Source organism: Triticum aestivum, chromosome 6D (genome assembly GCF_018294505.1).
Source record: "Triticum aestivum cultivar Chinese Spring chromosome 6D, IWGSC CS RefSeq v2.1, whole genome shotgun sequence".
NCBI classification, from domain to species: domain Eukaryota; kingdom Viridiplantae; phylum Streptophyta; class Magnoliopsida; order Poales; family Poaceae; genus Triticum; species Triticum aestivum.
This window is the reverse complement of record NC_057811.1, coordinates 276,163,989-276,189,338: the sequence shown is the minus strand read 5'-3', so window position 1 is coordinate 276,189,338 and position 25,350 is coordinate 276,163,989. Positions and strand designations below refer to the sequence as shown.

The window sequence follows — 25,350 nt, the reverse complement described above, 5'->3', positions numbered from 1 at the left end:
CCCCTATATGGCAAGGGGGGCGCCGGCCAAAGGGGGAGGAGTCTCCAATCCAGCCCCCCCCCCCCATAAGGCAAGGGGGGCCCCACTTCCTTATGGGCCCTTGTGGCCCATAATTCCCTCCACCTCTTGGCCTTTTTAGGCCGTTGATATTTAAATGAAATATAAAATGTTCTAAATACTTCTAGCCCATTATATATATTAACATCTCTGGAAACATTTTCCACCTATATATAATATATCGATAATACCCGGTATTACCCGATATTCACCGAAATCCTTCCGGTGATCCCGGAACGCTTCTTGATCCTCTCGGAACTACTCCGAATATTCATGAAACAATTCCACAAATATATTCTCATGACTCCTGTTCTAATAACACTCATCGGATCATGATTTCCTTAAGATTGTGACCCTATGGGTTCGGTAACTCACAGACATGGACGAACCCGTTCGTTCAATGACCAGCAGCGGGACCGTGCACTACTGCAGGATGCTGCTAACGCGACACTATGATCAGAGACCCTTCGAGAAACTGTGTGTAATGCCATAATCGCAAACGGTGCTGTATGAAAACCGTCAGAAATGTATAAAACGTTTGCGATGACGGGTGCATCAAACACGGTTCAGGTTTTAGTTGCGTGTGCGATGAAGGGCATACGATTAACCCGTTCGAATTGTTTGCGATGAGGTAGAACAACAGAAACAGGCAGCCATATCAATGTGTGTGCGATATACGGCATACAGTTTGCTCCGATGAACCGTTTGCTATTAGGGAGTGCAACATAAACGGTTAGCTAGATCAAGGTGTGTGTGATATAGGGCATACGGTTCACTCGGATGAACTGTTTTCGATTAGCGAATGCAACAGAAACGGTTAACCTTAACAAGATGTGTGTGATATGTGGCAAACAACAGACTCGGATGAACTGTTTGCGATGAGAAATTACAACAAAGACTGTTAATACAGTTAGTTCGTGTGTGATTCTGTGTGTACAAAAAACTTTGAAAAATGCAAACTAGTTGCTTGCGGTGGCTAGGAATATCGCACACGATGCATCTGCGAGTACTCGTGTGCAATGATTAGTAAGTTACACATACGTTTTCTTATGTTAACACTTGTGTGATAAATAACATGTGGCACTGGATACGGTATTCGGGTTGTGCGTGTGCTCCACTTAGTCTTCCCGCGCTCCGACGAATGCTTCCCGCGCTCCAGGGAATGCTTCCCGCACTCCACATGGATGAATTGTAGACTCCATGCCCATTCCCTCACCGCTTTGCCGACACCAGCTAACGGCTTGCTGCATATAACCCAGGCGGCAACGCACCGCCGCGACACTCTGCGAAGATCTAGTCCTCACCCATCTACCATTAGTTATTCCAAGCATGCCAGGAAATGACCAAAGCTTCAACGTCGACACCTACCTGCGTTACATCTTCGGCAAGGAGAACGAGCCGGTGCAGGTCGGGGAGCAAGAGCTTCATCGGCCGGTGCAGGCACCATGGCCCATCGGCAGCGATATCGGCGTCACAGTCCTTGGGAGAACAATCGACATATTGCAGAGGAGGTGTGATGAGCAGTTTGCCATCCACCGTGCAAAAGATCCAGAGCTGCTCGGTGGCATGATCGACGACCCACCTGAAGAGCCGCCGTCAACAGTGCTCATCGAGAGCCTGATGCCCCGCAAGGAATGGGCAGAGGACCTCTGCGATTCAGTCAAGATAAAGGCAGCCTACGGCTTCATCATTGCCCGCGGCGGCCGTGTCAACCTCGATCCCGATGATGTGGTGGCCAGGCTCGAGCGCATCCTTGGCGGAGTTGACGTCCTTGACGAAGGAGAACATCGCCGACGTGATATCTTGAGGATGCAGGTGATCAACAGAATTTGCTACCAGGCCAGAGACATGGAAATGGAGCGGTTCCGCGGAGTTGTCATGCATGCGATTGCACGCTGTCAAGCTCTTCTGGAAGAGGCCTGGCAGCCCCAAGAGCCTCCCAGCGCCAGCAGCTCCGTGGGCGGAGGCGGGTCGGGACACTCGGAGTGAACGGCTGCAAGGGTGCTATGCTGATCATGGAGTCCGAGAAGACCATGGTCGGAAGGCCGCCAGCTCAGCCTTTTAGCTTATATTTTATTATAATTGTATGTCGTGAGTGTTTTGGGCTGTGCCGCATTTGGCATTTTAAATTATCCTGAATATGTAAGACAATTATTAAGAATTATTAACAGTTGCCATTGTAACTTTGCCTCAACAGCGAGCAGAGCGCACGCAGGGACGCCAGAGCGGAGCGCGCCGCGGCTGCCTCAACGGCGAGCAACCACGTGGTCAACCCTCTGCCATCAATAAATTTTGACCTTGTTTCTCGTCACATTGCTGATTACAACGCAATAAGTAATTGCAAATCTGTTCACACCTATCAAACTAATATGTGTTCACACTTAGCACCGGGCTATAAAAACTACCCACTCGAAAATTACTTCACAGTTCCTCTCCTCATCACCCACAAAACTGGTTTTCTCTATCAAGTCATTCCGCCATGACCAGTAGGAGGAGTTGAGGGTGGACATATAACCAGGCAGCAAAGACCAAGGCTGCAGAAGCACTAGAGAGGTCCCTCCGTGAAGCCGCAACCACAGCAGAGATGTCCCGGCGCGCCGCGGAGCCCTCGAACGAGCTCTCACGGGCACGCGAGGGCTCTCACAAGCGCATTCGCCGGCGACGACGACATTCTCGCTGGCGTTCCTGAAGTCCTTCGCCGGCGACGACGACATTCTCGCTGGCGTCACTACGCAGCAGGAGCTGGTCGACGGCTTGATTAAGCTCCTCAAGATTTGCGATGCCTCGATTGACAAGGCGACCGGCCTCGTCGAGCAACTCATGGATGACAATGCGAAGCTCCTCAAGTTGGTCGCCGAGAAGGAGGAGGAGGCCGCCGCCTCGAAGATGCTGCTTGAGCAGAGCAGTGCCTTGGAGATGACGCTGAAAGCGATCGTTGAGGAACTGATGGGTGGCTTGAGGAAGCTCCGGATCGAGCGCGAACAGGAGGTGGGGGAATCCGTGGCTGCTTTCAAGCAAAGTCGTGAGGAATTGAAGAAGGAGCTGGAGGATTTCGCCGCCCGGCGATCCATCGACGAGTAGAGACAGTAGCGACCCAGATCGTTGTCTGCAATTTCCTTCTTCTCTTGCCCCCGTGTCTTCCGGGCTTTGCCGCATGTGGCATTTTAAATTATCCAGAATATGTAAGACAATTATTATGTGCGCCATTGTAAATTTGTCATCGTATTATCCGTTGCCATTTTATTTGTGGTCATATTATCCGTTGCCCTATGTGGCAATTTAAATTAGGGCGGAATACGAGTTGAAAACACGAACAAAGCAAATGCTGCATGGGATCAGCAAACACCCTCTGTCCAGGTGCTTTAATTAACAAATTAATGGAGAAGTTGTGAGAGAGGCGGGCGGCGGCTGGTGCATGGAGGTCAAAGAGCTCGCTTCCCGGTGAGCATGGGCGGCCTTGCAGCTCGCACGTGTCCCATCGAGCCTGCGAGGTCGACAGGATGCACGCGTCCCGTCGAGCCTACGCGGCGGACTGCTCGCACGCGTCCCGTCGAATGTGCACGGTGGACTTCTCGCGCGTGTCCCGTCTAATCAAACAGCTGCACGCACGCCACTGAGTATGGTTAAATTTCGACACGGTAAATATAATACAACCGTTTGTGATATTAACATGTCAACTTTTTGTTTCAAAAAGGTCTTCCTTAGCTACTAATGTTGCGCGTCTTCTCAAACTGGACGATTTTTTTACCACGGCATATATGTGCCATGTCATGAACCATGCCAAGTTTCATGTTTTTTGGGTGACTTTTTTTATTTACTGGGATTTAAAAACCGAGATTCTCATTGTTTCAGGACGACGACAAGTTTGTAATTCATTCTCATTCCGTAAACGAGACCTAAACATGCACCCAATGACACATGTATAGTTTCCCACCCATTTTGCTTCACTGGAGCATGTGGTTGTAGTTCAAATTTGAATTATGGACTACATTAAATGCATAGAAAACTTAGTAATTAGTAATATATATACAATGGCCAAACGAACCCTGAACAGTTTCAAATTTCAGCCCGACACTCCTGTTATTCTATGTTGCATGTAGAAAACAAAGTTCAAGGCGAGCAGAGGCATAGATTATCGTTTCGCCCACAAGAGGGGCATGTTTCCTTACCGGAACCATGAGGGTTGCGACATGCTCCGGTTTGTAAAAGGCTTGTAATATAGCTTCACCCAAATTGGACAATTATATATACCATGTAGTGACACCATGCCAAGTTTCATGATTTCCTGGTGAGTTTTGGATTTACAGACATTTAAAACCGAGATTCACAATGTTTGTGGCTAGGCTAGGACGGCGAGACGCTTGAATTCATTTCCATTCGTTCCATGGGTCCTAAACATGCACCCCAAGGAAACATGTACGTTTTTTCTAGCCATTTTGGTGCACTGGAGCATGTATTTGTAGTTCGGATTTGAATGATGGACATTAAATGCCTAGAAAACTCAATTAATGAATAAAAAGGTCAAACAAACCCTGAATAATTTCAAAGTTCAGCGCGAATCTCCAGTTGTTCTGTGTCGCGTGTAGAAGGAAATACGAGGCTAGAAGAGGCAGTGATTATCGTTTGGCCCACAAGGGGACACATTTCCCAATCGAAAACATGAGGGTTCTTGCGACGGGCTCAGTTTGTAAGAGGTTTGTAATAAAGCTTGGCCCAAATTGGCAATGTTTTTACCACGACATATATGTGCCATGACATGACACCTTGCCACCTTTGATGACTTTCTGGTGAGTTTAGGATTTATGGGGACTTAAAAACCGAGATTCGAAATGTTTGAGGAAGAGCCAGGACACCGGTACGGTTGTAATTCGTTCCCATTCCTGGCATGAGACCTAAACATGCACCCAAGGACACATGTATAATTTTTCTAGCCATTTTGGTGAACTGGAGCATGTATTAGTTCAGATTTGAATTATGGACATTAAATGCCTAGGAAACTCAAATAGTGTATAAAAAGGCCAAACAAACCCTCAATGAGTTTAAATTTCAGCACGGATATCCTGTGGTTCCGTGTTGCCAATGGAAGAAAATACAAGGCAAAAAGAGGCAGTGATTACGTTTCACCCAGAAGGGGAACACGTTTCCCTATCAGAACCACGAGGCTTCTTTGAGAGAAGCTCCAGTTTTTGTAAGAGGTTTGTAATAAAGCTTGGCCCAAATTGGACAATGTTTTTACCATGACATATATGTGCCATGACGTGACACCATGCCACCTTTGATGACTTTCTGGTGAGTTTAGGATTTATGGGGACTTAAAAACCGAGATTCGAAATGTTTGAGTACGAGCCATGACACCAGTACGGTTGTAATTCGTTCCTATTCCTGGCATGGGACCTAAACATGCACCCAAGGACACATGTATAATTTTTCTAGCCATTTTGGTGAACTAGAGCATGTATTTGTAGTTCAGATTTGAATTATGGACATTAAATGCCTAGGAAACTCAATTAGTGTATAAAAAGGCCAAACGAACCCTGAATAAGTTTAAATTTCAGCATGGATATCCTGTCATTCCATGTTGCCTGTAGATGAAAATACAAGGTGAAAAGAGGCAGTGATTACGTTTCGCCCACAAGGGGGACACGTTTCCCTATCGGAACCACGAGGCTTCTTTGAGAGAAGCTCTGGTTTGTAAGAGGCTTATAATAAAACTTGCGCCATAATGGACGAAAAATTCCTCGACATATAAGTGCGATGTCGTGACACCATGGCAGGTTTCACGATTTTCAGCTTAGTTTTGGATTTACAGGGATTTAAAAACTGAGATTCTTCTCACGAAATGTTTTCAAATAGCACACGATTCACTCACAATGCCGCTCGAAGTTGGGAAACTGACATCATAGGTATTGAACCAGGCTTGGCGGTAGAGTGTTCAGTTTGTAATGTACTTGGCGTGGCCCATCAAAGTTGTGCATTTGGGATTTAAACACATCATACACCATTGTACCCATACATATTTTCGGGCAGCATGCAGTGTATACGGGGTCTTCTGATCAACCACGTCTCCCTTGTGCGGTTTTTGTGACGACACAGATATCTGTGGGCTCCCCGAGTGTATATATATCATCCCTTTGACCGATAATGAGGGGTATGTGTTGGCCATGAATGGATTCCTCCTAGTTCATGTTAGGGCCGGTCACTGTCAAATGTCGGTCAACCAAAGCTAGAGCTCATGCGTTGTCAGGATTCCCTCCCAGATGCTCGGATTCCTGGGTTTGACCTACATCAAACCCTGCGTACGTATCTCGTGCTTAACTACTTTGCCTTCATGGTTGTTGTCTGTATCGAGAGGTAGGCACCACATCTAAATTGTACATTATTCTATATTGAAAACACACATCACCCCTTCCCAACGTACACGAAAGATTCATTGGTCCGTCTTATGGTAGGTCATGGCGACATGCATGTATGACCAAAGTATCGATCATTACGTGCATCCGCCCCGCTGACATGAAGTGGGAGGTGGTAGGCCAAGCATCCTAGCTAGGTATGACATTATGCCATTATATATATCCTAGCTAGGTGGTTGTTAGTGTGCTTTCGGGTTTGCGAGGCAGGTGCCACCAAAGTTATGCATTGTGTATTTAAAGTTTTAAACATCCCCAATATTCGTACATATATTTGGCCACTTCGAGGTGGTTCTTAACTTCTGGCCCCTCCCATCGATCTTCAATGACGCGCCCAACCATGGGCCCGCAGGGTCAAAGTTGTGCATTGGAATTTTGAACATCACATACCACCCTTTTCACTCATATATATTTGGACCACATGCTGGTGTGGCTGTCTTTTGACCCTCCTATTTTTTGCTACAAAGACTCTGATGATCCTCAACGGACACGAGGTATAATATCTAAACCGTGTGCGATACAAGTGCGATGCGAATCACCATGACCGCGCAAGCGCGAGCAAATTAAGGTGGAGGTACTGGCTCAACCCTGTGCGATGCAAGTGCGCTGGAATCACCACGACCACGCAAGCGCGAGCAAAGGGTGGAGGTACTGGCTCAACCGTGTGCGATGCAAGTGCGCTGAAATCACCACGACCGTGCAAGCGCGAGCAAAGGGTGGAGGTGCTGGCTTAACCGTGTGCGATGCAAGTGCGCTGTAAAACCACCACCTGTGGAAGCTAAAGGCGGGTAAGTTTATTTGGAAATTAGGACGAACCGTGTGCGATAGACCAGCTAGCTAGAAATATAAAAAACAAACTACCCGCCTTGAGCGTTGCAAAAATCGGCGGATCCGTGCCACTTTTCCTTATTATCATACACGCATATTGTTATTGGACCGTGCGCGATCTTGGGCACTCCCGCCCCGCATCAATTCCTTTACCCAAATTTTAGTAGCCACCGTATTTCAACCGTCGCCCACACTCCTCCAGCACCGACCTTATAGTAAAATTTTAGCAGCCGGGGCATTTGAACCGTCGCCCTCCCTCGTCCACCACCATCTCCACCCACCATTACTAAAATTTTCAGTAGCCGCGGCGTATCCTCAAACACCACCCCTCCTCCACAGTCCCCCACCCGCCCCCTCCCCCCTTCGAACCCTAGCTCACGGCCGCCGTTGGCGCCGCCGCCAACCCTGCCGGTCTGCCCGTTCCTCCTAGCTTAGATAATAAAGTTCAGGTTATCCAGCGATTCCCATACCGTCGCCCCACTCCCCTGAATTTTTAGATGAGGCCTGCGGTGACCCTCCCCGCCAGATCCACATCCCTGCTCTAGAATGCCGCAGCCTAAGCTCGACCACGTATCCCGAGGAGCCCGACGAGCGTTCGACCAAGAAGAGGTTTATCATGGCCTCTCCGGCGGACGTTGGCGAGGTGGCCGCCGTTCGCCCCGACCTGTCGATCCCCGAGCAACACGTCGCCGCGGAAGCCGACGAAGACGTTGACTACGTTGCCATGCCGAAGGCTTCATGTCAGCGGGCTAGCGTATTACTGTATCTCGGGAAAGCTGGCTACGACATCTAGCTCGTCCACACCAACGGCTCCACGCGGGCCATGTCACAGGTTAAGTGGTCTATCCCCAACCCCTGTGGTTCAACCACCGTCGATCTCTTCGATGGCCCTGCTGCTGATCTCCTCCACCAAGTGGTCAAGGATTTGCGAGCTTTATACGCCATCGAGCCCATTTTGTCACTTCTGAAGGACACGTTCTGCGGCAGTGGCTTGGGATCCTCAATTGCCAAGTCAGATCTCATCGACCACGACCACGAGGAGGGCACCCACGAAGGTTCTTCCAAGGTGAAACAACCCATCTGTGACATCAGAGAGCGCACCATGGGTCTGTGCTCTTCCAACTGGAAGGATCCCGTCGATGAAATGTGAGGCAACATTCTATCAGCAAATATAACCTTTTCTAGCTTGCCAACCCGTACCCTTTGTTGTAGTAGCATTTGTCGTGTGGTGCTTTAACTGTGCCGTGTTTAATTATTTCAATTATGCAAAAATGTATTGTTCAATAGGTCTATGTGATGTTTAAGTACGAATTGTCCACTTTAGTTTCACGAATGGCTATATTTGGTAGTTTATAGTGAGTAGATGCCTTGTTTATCTGTATTTGGTTGTTAGGTTGGTTGGAGTGAGCATTTTTTCAGTTATCGAGCAGATGCCTTGTTTATCTGTATTTGGTTCTTAGTTTGGTTGCAGTGAGTATTTGTCCAGTTATCAAGCAGATGCCTTGTTTATCTGTATTTGGTTGTTAGGTTGCTTTTTTATAGCATTTGTCCAGTTACCAAGCATATGCCTTGTTTATCTGTATTTGGTTGTTAGGTTGCTTTTTTAGCATTTCTCCAGTTATCAAGCAGATGCCTTGTTTATCTTTATCTGCTTGTTAGGTTGGTTGCAGTGAGCATTTGTCCAGTTTTCGAGCATATGCCCTGTTTATCTGTATTTGCTTGTTAGCTTGGTTGCAGTGAGACTCTGTCCAGTTTTCAATGGCTGCATTTGGTTGTTATACTAGTCATTTATGCCTTGTTGTCAGATTTTGGGTTCCGGCAAAACCCTTAAGGTTTGAACTCCGGGGTGCGCACCAAGATCTCTCCTCCCCCTAGCTCTCGCCCTCACCGCGATCACAAGGCTCAGCACGTCGAACCCACAGAACAAGGGACACAAGGTTTATACTGGTTCGGGCCATCGATGTGGTGTAATACCCTACTCCAGTGTGGTGTGGTGGATTGCCTCTTGGGCCGAGGATGAACAGTTACAAGGGAAGAATAGCCTCCTAAGGAGAGGTGCTCTTGTGCTTGGTGAGCTTGTGTGGATGAGGATGATCTGAATGGTTTCGGATCCGTCCCCCCTACTGTGGTGGCTAGTCCTATTTATAGAGGCCCTGGTCCTCTTCCCAAATATTGAACGGGAAGGGATCCAACAACGGCCAAATTTGAAGGGAGACAACTAGTGCAAGTTATCCTGACTAAAGGTGGTCTTCGCCTACCAAAGGCTCTGGTGGTGACGCCGTCTTGGGCTCCACGGTGACCTCCGTCCTGCCGTCCTGTTGGTCTTGTCTTGTTGCACAGATATGGAAACCTTTGCTTGATGCCTCGGGACTCCGCGCCTACGCTTGCCTCTTTAGCACCAAAGAGGAAATGAGGACACTGCGTGTGCTGGCGCCCGCCTAGCCTTGGTCGTGATGGCTTGCGTCACAGAAACCTCGTGAGGTGCTACTTGCCTTGATCTCTCCGCCCCTCGCGAGCCAGCCTGGCGAGGCCGCTCCCGGGGAGGTCTTGCGTCGTCCGCCTCGTGAGGCTTGGCCCCTCGCAAGGGTCTTGAGCGTTGGTTGATGAAGATGGGTCGTACGGGGCCGCTGGTGGAGCCACGTTGTGGGCAGCAGGCAGGCAACTCTGGGGACCCCCGTTCCCAGGACGCCGACAGTAGCCCCCAGGCCCAAGGCGCGCTCGGACTTGGCTTCGAGGCAAAGCCAAGGGGCAAGTGCGGAGCACCGCGGGCCCCAACAGCCTGCGGCCTCGGTTGACGCGTGGCGATTGACGGGACATGGGCGTCACCGCTTCCCCACGCTGCCACGGCAACTGCCCAACTTGACGAGTCCCTGATACGTGCAGAGAAAACCATCATTACCTGTGATCACGGAGGTCGCCGGTTGGCCTTCTCCTGCTATAAATGAGGAGGGAGGCAGAGCCCCCGTCGCTCATCTCTTCCTGCTCCGCCCCCTTCTTCTCCCCTGTTTCATTGCTAGCAGCGACTCCCATGGCGCCTGCAAAGAGGTTCTCGGCCCCAGAGAAGGGGAAGGCCCGCCAGGAGGGGCCCGGCTCACCACCGCCCAAGCATGCTGCAACCTCCGCCGTGACCCCTCGCGCCCGCGGCGGTGCCTCTTCGCGCGGTGGGAGTCACCCAGGTCGTGGCAGCCCCGTTGATGAAGGGAGGCGCACCATGGTCGCGCGGCCATGCTTCCACTCGGTGGAGGTGCTGCCGGAGTTCATCGTGTGGTCGGAGAACCCGGCCGACACCTGGCTTCAGCTCCCATGCTTCTTCGCCGGTGAGATGCCAGCCACAGGTCCGGGCGGTCTCTGGCTGCAGGCCGACGGCTGCTGCAGCGAGGCTTCGTGGGTCGCGGTAGAAGTCTCCGTCACAGGCAACGCGGTCCTGGCCCGCAGTTGGCAGACGTTTGCCCGCGCGCGGGGCCTGGGCCGACGGTGTACCCTCCACTTTAAGTATGATGGCAACGCTACCCTCTACGTGAGGCTATTTGGGGAAGACGGTCGCCGCGTCAGGTGCTGCCCTGAGGACAACGATGGCGGCGAGGTGCTCGGCCTTGGTGACGGTCGAGATGAGGGTGAGGATGGCCTTGTCCTCGGCGTCGGCCGCGGCTCATCCAGCTACGGTGACTCTTCCTCTGGCGATAGCTCCAGCAGCGGCGGCTACGACCAACCGCCACATCGCCGCGCCCGCTTCGAGGGCGGCAACGGGTCGTCTCGCCGCCGTGCCCCAGTGAAGCGCGAGGAGGGGTCTGGCTGAGTCCGGGGCGGCGCCAAGGGCCTACCCTTGCGGACCGCTGCAGGGCGCGCGCCGCTTTTGTTTTATCTTCTCCTTCCTGCATTAAGAAAAGAGACAAGCATGGGGCCCTGCGAGGCGTGCAACAAACCGTGGTTTCTAAATCACTGTGTTATGTTTGCCATTCCTATGTCGTGTTGCAGTATTCGTGTTTTGTGTAAGCGTGTGGAGATAACTTATCTTGACGTGTCTGAAGTAGTTTCTGCCTCGTGAGGCGCGCGTTTCCCAGTACCTGGCGAGACCTCCTTGGCTTGGGAAGCGTCTAGGAGCTGCAAAAATTTGTTAGGAAACCCTTATTCTTGTGAACCCTGGTCGTAGGCGCGGCCGTCCATGACCCAGCACTTCGCATCGCAGTGCCCGAGGGGCACAGATTGAGATGGGTGCACCAGCTTGCGAGCTCGAGCAAGGGTGCCTCGTGGAGAACAGGAAAAAACGCTCACGAGTGCGCCTGTCCAGCCCCCTCGCGAGGCATGCGACGGAGAGTACGGGTCAAAACAAGGAACCGAGGGAAGAAACGAAGGCAAAAGGCGATCGAACCAAGCCGGCAAGAAACACCAGAAAGCAAATTTCCATTAAAGAGGGGCAGGCCAACTACGGAAAGCAAATGAAAAGCCGCGTCCGGCACTGTCGTGGAATTGTCACAGCAGATGTCCTCGTGCAAGGACTTAGTCGTGGAGCCATCGCAGCTAGGAAGCTTAAAGGGGTTAAACGGGACAAGGAACACGAGGGTTATACTGGTTTGGCCCCTTACGATGAAGGTAAAAGCCTACGTCCAGTGGAGGTGGTATTGATTAGGGTTTTGACGACCAGGAGCTAAACCGTCCTGCCTGGTTATCAATTTTGTCTTACTTGTCCTTAAACCGCCGCCGGGTCATCCCTTTATATAGAGAGGTTGATGCCCAGCGGCTCTCAGAGTCCCGGCCGGCTCATAACAGTGTCTGGCTCGGACTCTTAACCATTCTTGCCTTACACTACAAGTTTCACCATAACGGCGGTTATCACTACGGGCCTTAAGCAGTCTCCGGGTCTTAAGCCCATTATTGACCCGCCGTCTTCAAGTCTGGTGCTGGGCTTCGCGTGATGACCATTATGAGTAACCCGGCCCCTCCTGGGCGGGTGACTCTAATGGTTATATCCTCAACATTAGGCCCCAGATTGATTTGAACCGGTTCATGTCAATCTTCAATCCCTTTAAGAGAAAATCTTCCAGCTTATATTTGTGCGAAGTTTATAACCCGCCGTGACGTCATCTTCTGGATTCCTGGTAACCCGCCATGACGTCATCTTCCATTAAGTTCATTTTTTATTCTGTCAGACTCCAACGAATCTTTATCTTTAATGGCCATCCCGAAAATCGAGGCGCTTCTGTGGCGAGCTAATCACGCCTTGGCCTCCTCGTTTCTCGCGCCCACTTATTAGCCTCACCTTATAAATAGGCTTGGCCCGTAAGCCTTCATTTACTTATCTCCTCCATCATCTTCCTCCTCTAACACCCGAGAGCTCGAGCTCCGCCGCCGCCGCCGCTCACCTGGTCTTCGTCAACCTCGGCCGCTGCATCACCCTGACCTGTCCAGAGAAACGGCGGCGACCTCCGCGACTCATCAGCAGCCGTAAGTCCTTGCCACTCCATAGAGTAGATCCGCATTAGGGTTCTTGCCGTTCTCCCCTGTTTCTTCGCAGTTCATCGCCATTTCTTCACAGTTTCTTCCACACGGCCCCCTTAGATCCAGAAACCATATAAAACTCGTGCGGCTGTGGTTTCGCACCCAATTTCAATAGTAGCATGTCCCCTTTACTTGCAAAGAGATCTCCTTAGAGCTCATGAACTTCTCTGTATCAGCTTTCTAGGTCTAGAAATTTTTTCTTTCTAGTCGATCGTTTGATCCAAAATAATTACTGCGATCTGTGAAACTTGTTTGTGCCACACTTAGTCAAAAATTACATCTGTTAGCTATGGCGGCTCATATCTCCGGCTTAAAAGAGGCCATGCGCTGTGAAATTTCCGGCTCATTTATGATAGAGTTTTAAACAACTTGAATTACTCACGATGCCCACAGCGGCTTAGATAACCCGACACAGTCAGCCATATGTCATTAGGCCCCTTCATAAGCCGCCATCTTTAATACTGAACTGTAAACTTCCTCCGGCTTATAGTTGAACCGGACATTTCCTTTTGTCATAGGCTTTCGTCTTTCACAATGCCGCCCAAGGCTCCCAAGGCACCCATTACGTGCAACTGGATGAGATCCAATGTTACTGATGACACTTTAGCTGATTTCGTGAAGACGGGTCACCTGCCAAAAAAGGAGGTCATGTCCTATCGTGCCCCTGACCCGTCGGAAGAAAGACCTCAGCCAAGAGATGGAGAGGTTGTGATATTTGCTGCTCACATGAGCCGGGGCTTCGCACCTCCCGGCTCAAAATTCTTTAGAGATGTTCTGAACTTCTTCGATCTGCGGCCGCAAGACATAGGACCCAATTCCGTGTCAAATATTTGCAACTTTCAAGTATTCTGCGAAGTATATCTTGGAGAAGAGCCCAGCCTACTACTCTTTAGGGAGCTGTTTTATCTGAACCGCCAGAACGAGTGCGCCAACGGGCCGAGCTTGGAACTTGGTGGAATCTCCATTCAACGACGGAGAGATTGCCTCTTTCCTTATGCTGAGCCGCCAAGCCACCCAAAGGACTGGAACCAGACATGGTTCTACTGCCAAGATACTTCTCCGGCTGATGAGAACCCTCTGCCCGGCTTTCGTGCCCTGCGTCTGGAGCCAACTCACCCCCTGCCAGACAAACTATCTCAAGTTGAACGTCAACCACTGATCCCTACCATCAACAAGATTAAGGCTCTTCTGGGAAATGGCCTTAACGGCGTTGATCTGGTCCGGGTCTGGATTTCTTGGCGGGTGATTCCCCTGAGCCGCCGCCCCGGCTTAATGTGTGATTACACGGGCCGGAAGGATGACCCTCTGCGGCACAGCCCCAACGATCTACCTGAGGACGTCGTGGACGACATGACCAAGTCCCTCTTGAACGAGAGCTTAGCAGACTGCGGGAGGACCAGCTTAAGCCCCTTCTGCCAAGCTAACCCGGCTCCGGCGGTAAGCTACCAATCTGAGCACTTTACTTTCCACTTTAACAGTTTTCGTTTTAACTTCAAGGAAACCTTTATTGCATTTTTCCAGGCTAATGACAAGTTCTGGAAGGTCAAGTATGACCATGAGGCTGCTAAAAAAGCCAGGAAGGCTAAGAAAGCCGCCAGGAGAGCCGCTCCCCGCAAGAAGGGAAGTAGGCCTAGCGCCTCAGAGCTACTTCAGTTGGATGATAGCTCCGAGTCAGAGGTAGCTCTTGATTCTTTAGACTCTTCTTTTGTTTTTCGTCTATTTTTTAACCACCTTATTGACTTGATCATCCGCAGGATGATACCAGAGCGAGTAGCCCAGTGACTGAAGAGGTAACTATACTTTCCTCCGACTCGGACCCCTTGCCAAGACTGAAAGTCCGAAGAGTAACCCGGAAAGTAAGATTTTCGCATCCTTTAGCTTATCAAGATCCTCAATTTCTTTTGAAGCAACAGATTCATGAGAGCCGGAGGCAAACCCGGGCCAGCAAGGATGCAGACCTCTCCTCCGGCTTACCTGAAGCATCAAGGAAGCGCCGGACCGAGGTTATCTCCAACTTATATCCTCTTCATCCTTTGGCGGGCATCACACGTCAACCACTCAACTCTTCTGATTCAAATTACCAGGAAACTTCACCTTCCTCTGGTGACTCCATGCAATCCAACTTGCCGGCTTTCAAGACTGCCCCCGGGTAACGACGATCAGCTTATGTTGTGCTTATCTTACTCATGCTTTTGTACTAACCTTTTGTCCTTTCATTGCTCAAGCAAAGCTCAGCAAGAGAGCGAAGAAAACTAAGCCGGTCAAAGAGCCGGTCTTGACTGAACCGGAGGCTTCTACTCATGAGCCGCCGTCTGCCTCAGCCCCTGAAACCACCACTCCAACTGACGAGCAAGTCATAGAGGGTTCTAATAACCCAGAGATCCCCAGCCCGGCTCAACCAGTCGATGATCCGGACGTTGTAATCACCCGGACAGAGTTTGTCGAGCCGGGGAGACCCACTGTGCTGGCTAAATGCTCTGCCAAGGAAGAGCTGCTAGAGCGCCGCAGGGCCAAGCTGGACATCACCAACTATGCTAACTTGAGCATTGGAGATATCGTCTCCGGCTATGTTAATCAGGTGCACAACAGCCGGGACCTGGAGATTGACATGGTAAAGCAGATACAGCAAAAATCTGAGGTACAACTCGCTTGCTTACTCCATAGTCATTCTTACCATGCTAGCCCCCAAGTCTATTACTTATGATAGAATACGTTGTAGACTTAACTTCTGGCTTACCTTCATGATCCGGCAATTATAAATAGAATCTTTCAGCATACATTAGCCCCCAAGTGCCAAGTGTCTTTGCTTGCAAAGTGCTTGGGACTTTAATATTGCATGATAACTTCTTAAACTGTAACCCGAAATCTATACAGGCTGCCTACAAGACATTGGAATCTGAAATCTCTGAACTGAAGAACCGCCTGAAGACTCAGGAAACTGAGACCCGGAAGGCCAATGCCAAATCTGAGTTCAGTGTTGCTGCACAGGAAAAGCTGAAGAAGAAATTTGAAACAGAAAGAAAGACTTGGGCCAAGGAGAGAACTGCCTTGCTCAGCCGGGCCGAACAAGCAGAAGCTGCTCTGACTGAGAGAACCGCCGAACTCTCCGGCTTAAAGCGCCATGTGTCACAGATGGTCTCCGCAATCTTCGGTGAGTCATTTTGCCAGCCTTTAACAAGTTTGCATTTTTCCTGTCTTATAATTCCCACCATTGCCCTTCAGCTCACCTAACTTTGTTAAACAGGTCCCAGAAGCTCCAACCTGAATCAGAGTGTTCTGACCAAGCTGAAGGCCGTGTACACATTGGTGGAGCAACTCTACACCGGGTCACAGCGTGCGTTAGCCGTTGTGGCTCTGTCCAACGAGGTTCCGACTCACCTGGCGGACGTACTCAGGCGGCTTGTCGTTCTTCCTCAGCGCTTCCAAGAGCTAAGACGGGCCTCTGCAAGAGCCGGAGCTATAGCTGCGCTGAGCCGGGGAAAGGCTTTTCTCCCGGAGCTAGACCCGGCCGACATAGCTCTTGGATATCCCAGCCTGAAGGAAGATGGCACCCCCTTTGACCAGAAAGACTTCGCTGCCTGTGTGAAGAGCGTGCGCCCGGTGGCCACCCTGATTGGGAACGACACCGACCTTACCAAGTATCAGCCGAGCTATGACGCGGAAAATCAGAGGATCCCCACTCCACGCTATGAAGCAATCAGCTTGATCCCTCCGACTCGTAAGCATACCTTCGCCCCAGAAGTTGACCCGGCCGGGTTAATTGATGACGAGGCTCAATTTGAAGCTTTGAGCGGCATTGACTGGAAATCATCAACCTTCCAGGTCATGGAATCAGCCAGAGGAGCAGAGAGGGATGAGCCGGAAGCTTCGACCCAACAAACATCTTGATTTTTAGGCGGCTCATGGTTACACTTTAAAACAATGCCTCACCTTTTGGACTCGGGGAGTCTTGTAATAGAGTAGTACAAACACTTAATTCTGTCGTGCCCTCGTGCACGTGTTGAATGCTTAACTCCATTTAAGCTGCTTCTTCATATTCCTCCGGGTTATAATTGACCATTTATTTTCCTTAAGTTTGAAGAACTGTCTTTAACCATCCTGCATAGAAAACAAATCACAAGTCTCTGAGCGGCTTACCGCACTGAGGATCATAAACTTTAAATAGAACCCAGAATCTGAACCAAAGTCACCAAAGACTGGCCCTCAATTATATCCTCGATGTAACCATAATAGCATACTTACAAGCCTTCAAGTATACTTCCGGTTTATGTAACCCGAATAATGAGATTAAGACCTCAACTCCGGTTCACCAGCATCGATAATGCTTATTGTATGCTAACAACCTTGTTAACCAAAGTTAAGCCGGCGGAGCCAGAACCACCCTTGCACACTGTTGATATTATCAAAACAACTTGTTGCAAACCAAAAGATCAAAACTTAAAGGCTTCTGATTCGAATACGACCAGAGAACCGTCCCAAAGGGGTTAAGCTAAGATTCGAATGCGATCATATAGCCCCCAGTGGGTTTGGCGTTGCCGATCAAGAGGGTACCGACAGCTATGTTCTCTTAGGTTCGAATACGACCCATGTTTGAACAGGAAGCCCCCAAATGACTTTAAGAGTTGTTTAATGACGCTGATTCGAATACGATCCACGTCGGTTCCCAAAGGGGGTTGAACTATGATTCAAAGATGATCAAGGAAAACTCCCCAATGAGCTCGGCAGTTTGCCAATCAAGTGGGTATCGACAGCTATGTTCTCTTTGGTTCGAATACGACCTATGTTTGAACAGGAAGCCCCCAGGTGATTATATTGCTAACAGCTAGATTCGAATACGATCATAAGCCGGATCCACCTCCAAGTGACCATGTGATGTTGTAATGGAAATAACATGTTTACCTTTGGAGGAAAAAAGGACGGAGGTCCTGCTTTATAATTTATCATAATATATACATGGCTATAGAAATATGTACATTACGAGAGCCGGTGGCTAAAGTGTAATAAGGCCGAAGCTGAGCTATGTTCCACGGCCGACGGGTCTCTTCCTCCGACTTACGTGAATCTTTGTGCTCCCGAACATCGATAAGGTAGTATGACCCGTTGTGCAAGTTCTTGCTGACCACAAAGGGCCCTTCCCAAGGCGGGGATAACTTGTGTGCATCTGTTTGATCTTGGATAAGCCGGAGCACCAGATCACCTTCCTGGAAGACCCGGGACTTAACCCGGCGGTTGTGATAACGGCGCAAGTCTTGTTGGTAAATCGCTGAGCGAGTTGCTGCCACATCACGCTGTTCGTCCAACAAGTCAAGAGCATCTTGGCACGCCCGCTCGTTATCTGCCTCAACATAAGCCGCCACTCGAGGTGAGTCATGACGGATGTCGCTAGGGAGGACTGCTTCCGCTCCATAAACCATGAAGAAAGGCGTGTAACCCATAGATCTTTTAGGAGTAGTATTGATGCTCCATAACACGGAGGGTAACTCTTCCACCCAACAACCCGGCGTCCGTTGCAAAGGGACCAAAAGCCGGGGCTTGATACCCTTCAAGATCTCCTGATTAGCTCTCTCAGCTTGACCATTGGATTGAGGGTGAGCCACTGATGAAACATCAAGTCGAATATGCTCTCATTGGCAAAACTCCTCCATGGCGCCCTTAGACAGGTTGGTACCATTGTCAGTTATAATGCTGTGTGAAAAACCAAAGCGAAATATCACCCTTTTCATGAACTGAACCGATGTGGCTACATCACACTTACTAACTGGCTCTGCCTCAACCCACTAGGTGAACTTGTCAACTGCCACCAAAAGGTGGGTCTTCTTATCCTTGGAACTTTTAAAAGGCCCAACCATATCAAGTCCCCAGACCGCAAATGGCCAAGTAATTGGAATCATCCTCAGCTCCTGAGCCGGCACATGAGCCCGTCGCGAGAACCTCTGACAACCGTCACATTTACTGACCAAGTCCTCCGCATCAGCATGAGCCGTCAGCCAATAAAAACCATGACGAAAAGCCTTGGCCACAAGGGATTTTGAGCCAGCATGATGGCCACAATCCCCCTCGTGAATCTCACGTAAAATTTCTTGACCTTCCGCAGGGGAAACACAACGCTGGAAAGTTCCAGTAACACTGCGACGATGCAGCTCACCATTGATAATTATCATGGACTTAGACGGCGGGTTATTTGTCTGGCCAAAGTTTCATCCTCAGGCAACTCTCCCCGGGTCATGTAAGTCAAATATGGTACTGTCCAGTCTGGGGTGATGTGGAGAGCCGCCACCAACTGTGCCTCCGGGTCAGGGACAGCCAAGTCTTCCTCTGTAGGCAACTTAACAGAAGGGTTATGCAAGATGTCCAAGAAAGTATTAGGCGGCACCGGCTTTCGCTGAGAGCCCAGCCGGCTTAATGCATCAGCCTCCTCGTTCTTCCTGCGATCGACGTGCTCTACTTGGTAACCCTGAAAGTGTCCAGCAATGGCATCAACTTCACGGCGATAAGCCGCCATGAGAGGGTCCTTAGAATCCCACTTGCCTGACACTTGTTGAGCCACTAAATCTGAGTCGCCAAAGCACCTTACCCGGCTCAAGCTCATCTCCTTAGCCATCCGAAGACCATGGAGCAAGGCCTTGTACTCAGCCGCGTTGTTAGTACAGGGAAACATCAACCGTAGCACATAACGAAACTTGTCACCTCGAGGGGAAGTTAAAACAACTCCAGCCCCCGAGCCCTCCAGTTGCCTAGACCCGTCGAAGTGAATAGTCCAATATGTATTATCTGGCTTCTCTTCACGCACCTGCAGCTCTGTCCAATCGTTGATGAAATCCACCAAAGCTTGAGACTTGACAGCCGTGTGTGGCACGTATTTCAGACCATGAGGCCCAAGCTCTATAGCCCACTTAGCCACTCTTCTTGTGGCTTCTCTGTTTTGGATGATATCTCCAAGGGGAGCAGAACTAACCACCGTGATGGGGTGAACCTGGAAATAATGCTTAAGATTCCACTTGCCATGAACACACCATAAACAAGCTTCTGCCAATGTGGATACCGCTGTTTGGACTCAATGAGCACTTCACTGACGTAGTAAACCAGCCGCTGAACCGGATACTCCTTACCCTCTTCCTTGCGCTCCACCACCACAGCCACACTGACGGCTCGTGTGTTAGCGGCTACATACAGTAATAAGGGCTCCTTGTCAACCGGAGCAGCAAGAACTGGGGGCTCAGCCAGCTGTCTCTTCAAATCCTCAAAGGCAGCATTAGCAGCATCATTCCAGATAAAGTCATCTGTTTTCCTCATCAACTGGTACAGTGGCATGGCCTTTTCACCCAAACGGCTTATAAACCGGCTCAAAGCAGCGATGCGGCCTGCCAGACGCTGGACGTCGTTTATGCACGCCGGCTTAGCCAGAGAGGTGATTGCCTTGATCTTTTCCGGGTTAGCCTCAATGCCTCTTTGAGAGACCAGGAAACCCAAGAGCTTGCCTGCGGGAACACCAAAAACACACTTGGCCGGGTTAAGCATCATCTTGTAAACCTGGAGATTATCAAAGGTTTGTCTAAGGTCATCTACCAGGGTCTCCTTCTCCCTGGATTTAACCACGATATCATCCACATAGGCATGAACATTGCGCCCAATCTGGTTATGAAGACAATTCTGCACACAACGTTGATAAGTCGCCTGTGCACTCTTGAGTCCAAAAGGCATAGACACATAACAGAAGGCTCCAAAGGGAGTGATGAACGTCGTCTTCTCCTGTTCCTTAACTGCCATTTTAATCTGATGGTATCTAGAATAAGCATCCAAAAAACTTAAGCGCTCACAACCCGCCGTAGCATCAATGATTTGATCAATACGGGGGAGAGCAAAAGGATCAGCCGGACAAGCCTTGTTTAAGTCCGTGTAGTCCACACACATCCGCCAGGTGCCATTCTTCTTGAGCACGAGTACTGGGTTAGCTAACCATTCTGGATGAAAGACTTCGACAATAAACCCGGCCGCCAAGAGCCGGGCCACCTCCTCACCAATGGCCTTCCGCCTCTCATTAAACCGCCGAAGGAATTGCCTGACCGGCTTAAATTTCGGATCAATATTGAGAGTGTGCTCAGCAAGTTCCCTAGGTACACCTGGCATGTCAGAAGGTTTCCATGCAAAAATGTCCCTGTTCTCACGGATGAACTCGATGAGCGCGCTTTCCTATTTCGGATCTAGATTGGCACTGATACTAAACTGCTGAGATGAGTCACCTGGAATGAAGTCAACAAGTTTAGTCTCATTAGCTGACTTGAATTTCATCGCCGGCTCATGCTTCGTAGTCGGCTTTTTTAAAGATGTCATATCTGTCGGGTCAACATTGTCCTTGTAAAACTTCAACTCCTCTGTTGCACAAACAGATTCTGCATAAGCCGCGTCACCTTCCTCACACTCCAAGGCTATCTTTCGGCTGCCATGAACCGTAATGGTCCCATTGTGACCCGGCATCTTGAGCTGTAAATATACGTAACACGGCCGTGCCATGAACTTGGCGTAAGCCGGCCGCCCAAATATAGCATGGTACGGACTTCTTATCTTGACCACCTCAAAGGTCAATTTTTCCGCCCTGTAGTTGTACTCATCTCCAAAGGCCACTTCCAGCTCGATCTTACCAACTGGATATGCCGACTTACCAGGCACCACACCATGGAAAACAGTATTGGACTGGCTGAGGTTCTTATCAATCAACCCCATATGACGGAAGGTCTCATAATAAAGGATGTTGATGCTGCTGCCCCCATCCATGAGCACCTTAGTGAACTTATATCCCCCCACCTGAGGAGCCACCACCAGGGCCAGGTGACCCGGATTATCAACCCGGGGAGGGTGATCTTCCCTACTCCACACAATAGGCAGCTCAGACCATCTTAAATAGCGTGGAACCGCCGGCTCAACAGCATTCACAGCCCTCTTATGAAGCTTCTGATCTCGCTTACACAGACTGGTGGTAAACACATGATACTGTCCACCATTGAGCTGCTTTGGATTGGTCTAGTATCCCCCCTGCTGCTGTTGATGACCCTGGCCGGACTGTTGATTAAAGCCCCCTTGAACATTCTAAGGATTGGAATTTGAGCCGCCGCCCGGGCCATGAAAGCCGCCAGTGCCTGAGCCGCCGCCCGAGCCATTGTTGCCATTAAAGGCATTGGAATTCTTAAAGGCCTTCATGATTGCGCAATCTTTCCATAGATGAGTAGCTGGCTTCTCCCTAGAGCCATGCCTTGGACAAGGCTCATTCAACAACTGCTCAAGCGTCGGGCCTGACCCGCTGGCTCGGGGAGGTGGCCTCCCCTTACGTCGCTGGTTGTTACCCTGTGAGCTGGCATTGGCCACAAACTCTATGCTACCATCAGCCTTACGCTTGCTACTTCCTTGGTTCGCCGGGTTATGCTGAGGACCCTTGACATTGCCGTTCTTCTTTCCCTTCCCTGTCCATTCATCAGCTGACGCGGGGTCCTTGGTACTATCAGAGTCGGCGTACTTGACGAGAGCCGCCATCAGCGTACCCATATCATTGCAATCGTGCTTGAGCCGCCCGAGTTTCATCTTCAGGGGCAGGAAACGACAATTATGCTCCAACATTAAGACTGCAGAGCCGGCATCCATCTTATCAGATGAATGTATTATCTCTTTGACCCGGCGAACCCAATGGGTTGTAGACTCACCCTCCTGCTGTTTACAGTTAGTCAAATCCACAATTGACATAGACTACCTACAGGTATCTTTGAAGTTTTGGATGAACCGGGCTTTCAGCTCAGCCCAAGACCCGATAGAATTCGGTGGCAGCCCTTTCAACCAAGTGCGGGCAGTCCCATCTAACATCATGGTGAAGTACTTGGCCATTGCCGCTTCGCTGACCTCCAGCAACTCCATGGCCATCTCGTAACTCTCGATCCAGGCTCCGGGTTGTAAATCAGCCGTGTAATTAGGCACCTTCCTAGGCCCTTTGAAATCCTTGGGCAGACGTTTATTGCGGAGAGCCGGCACCAGACAAGGGACACCCCCAGTCCTCGTAGGTATACCCACGTCGATGGAAGCCGTCGGATAAGCCGGGGGTGGCTGGTAAGCCGTCAACTGAGGCACCTGCTCCGCCTCTTGCCATGCTCTGTCTTGGTCTACCGCGTGAAAGGCTCCGTTATGAGCCGGGCCGTGGCCAGGAGGCAAGTCATGGCGTCGTACATTACTTGAGCCGGTCGCTGAGACCATGTGTCTCCTATAACTCGGGCTCCGGCCTGGACGAGGGGTTGAATGAATCCTGTCCCGGCTATAAGAATATGCCTCTTGCTGCGCCAGAGCCGTCTGAAGGAGTTCTCTGACCCGGCGGGTTTCAACCGCCGTTGGAGAGTCACCATCAATTGGGAGAGCTGCCAGCCGTGCCGCCGCGGCGACCATGTTTTCCAACGGGTTGGCATAATGACCCGGTGGTATTGGCACGTACAGAGGCGGGCAGGGTTCACCCGGGGAGGTCCCATCACTTGGGGCTGAATTGGCGTTCCAGCCCCGGGCACTATGATCTCTGGCGGGTTACTAGGCCCTGCCCCAGGCGTGTTGAAGAGGTTTCGAGGATTGTAAACTGGAGGGAGTCGAGATTGGGCCTTTTGATGCCTCCTTCTCATGGCCTCATTGGACGCGTTTTGATCCATCGTGAGGCGGAAAGATTGTGCCTGGATCAGCTAAGTCTGCGCGTCGAGAGCCGCCCTCTCTGCAGCCATCCTGATCCCTTCCGCCGCCAGATCCTCCTTGGCTTTTGCTAGATCCAACTTTAACTGTGCCACCTCCGCGTCATGCTAACCTTGATCCGCCAGGGCAACCGTAGCGGTCAACAAGACCGTCATCTTGTCAGTGAGATCCATCAGCACCTGAGCCGGCGAGGGCACAGGGCTTCCTGGCCCAGCGACGGGGCTTTGAACAGGTTGTGCGCCGGCCATGAAGATTCCAACCCGGCTCGGCGGCTCAAAGGGGTCCGGAATGTTGTCTCCATCGGAACAACCCCTGAGCCTGTCATCTTGAAGTTGATACAACGAGTTTGACTCATCCGTAAACGACTCGCCGTCAGAGCCGGCGGCCGTCTCATCACCAGATCCAGATCCTTCAGAGAGTCCTCCATGGACACATCCCACGAAAGCATGCTTCAAGGCAGGTAGAGCCTGGGCGGGTCGGGCACGCTGAGCTGTCTCGATGAGATCGGCACAGAGATCCGGCTCAGGGCCCGGCTCACCAATCTTGCCAATGAAGACATGAATTCCGCCGAAGGGGACCCAGTACCCGTACTCGATTGAGCCGGCGTCGGGGCCCCAATTTGCAAAGTCAATGTAGAGCTTGCCGCGACGACTCTTGGTCATCCGGCCCACAGCGTATCACTTGAGCCCTTTGAAGCTGCCCTTCAAGAACTCAAATCCACCGTGCGCTGGCCCCACGGTGGGCGCCAACTGTCGTGGAATTGTCACAGCAGATGTCCTCGTGCAAGGACTTAGTCGTGGAGCCATCGCAGCTAGGAAGCTTAAAGGGGTTAAACGGGAGAAGGAACACGAGGGTTATACTGGTTCGGCCCCTTACGATGAAGGTAAAAGCCTACGTCCAGTTGAGGTGGTATTAATTAGGGTTTCGACGACCAGGAGCTAAACCGTCCTGCCTGGTTATCAATTTTGTCTTACTTGTCCTTAAACTGCTGTCGGGTCATCCCTTTATATAGAGAGGTTGACGCCCAGCGGCTCTCAGAGTCCCGGCCGGCTCATAATAGTGTCCGGCTTGGACTCTTAACTATTCTTGCCTTACACTACAAGTTTCACCATAACGGCGGTTATCACTACGGGCCTTAAGCAGTCTCTGGGTCTTAAGCCCATTATTGACCCGCCGTCTTCAAGTCTGGTACTGGGCTTCGCATGATGACCATTATGAGTAACCCGGCCCCTCCTGGGCGGGTGACTCTAATGGTTATATCCTCAACAGGCACCTTGTCTAGTCTTCTCACCAGCACGGAGCTAAGTGCTGCCACAAGGACATGGAAGGGAGCCCCCGAGGCCCGAGGGCGGCACTCCTGAGACTCCGGGGCGTGTATAGCCCCACTCATTATTATGTGAGAGTGTCACGAGTGGAGACCTTGACAGGCACTGGGCCTTGCCTCACAGGCGTCGGGCCTTGCTTCATGGGTAGAACTTCCGGAGGTGCTGGAAGTTCCAGGCGTTCTGGATGGGGACCCCGTCCTACATCTCCAGGCGCACGGTGCCAGGCCTGGAGACGTGGGCGACCCTAAATGGGCCCTCCCACATCGGTGAAAGCTTATGCAGCCCTTCCCTGGAGAACACCCACCTTAGGACGAGGTCACCCACCTCAAGCATCCTGGAGCGGATGCTGCGGCAGTGATACTGCCGCAGCGCCTGCTGGTACCTTGCTGCTCGGAGCGTAGCTTCGCAGCGGCGTTCCTCCCCCAGCACGAGGTCCATCCCCCGCATGGCGTCCTGCTGCGTCTCATCAAATGCCAGGACCCGCATGGAACGATGCTTGACCTTGTGAGGGAGAACTGCTTCTGCTCCAT

The 25,350-nt window shown here is 50.8% G+C and overlaps 1 pseudogene; it reads left to right on the top strand.

Annotated features, from left to right (window-relative positions):
* Positions 1 to 3,533: 3,533 nt before the first annotated feature.
* LOC123144631 (uncharacterized) overlaps positions 3,534 to 25,350 on the top strand; it is a 91,384-nt pseudogene continuing 69,567 nt past the window's right edge.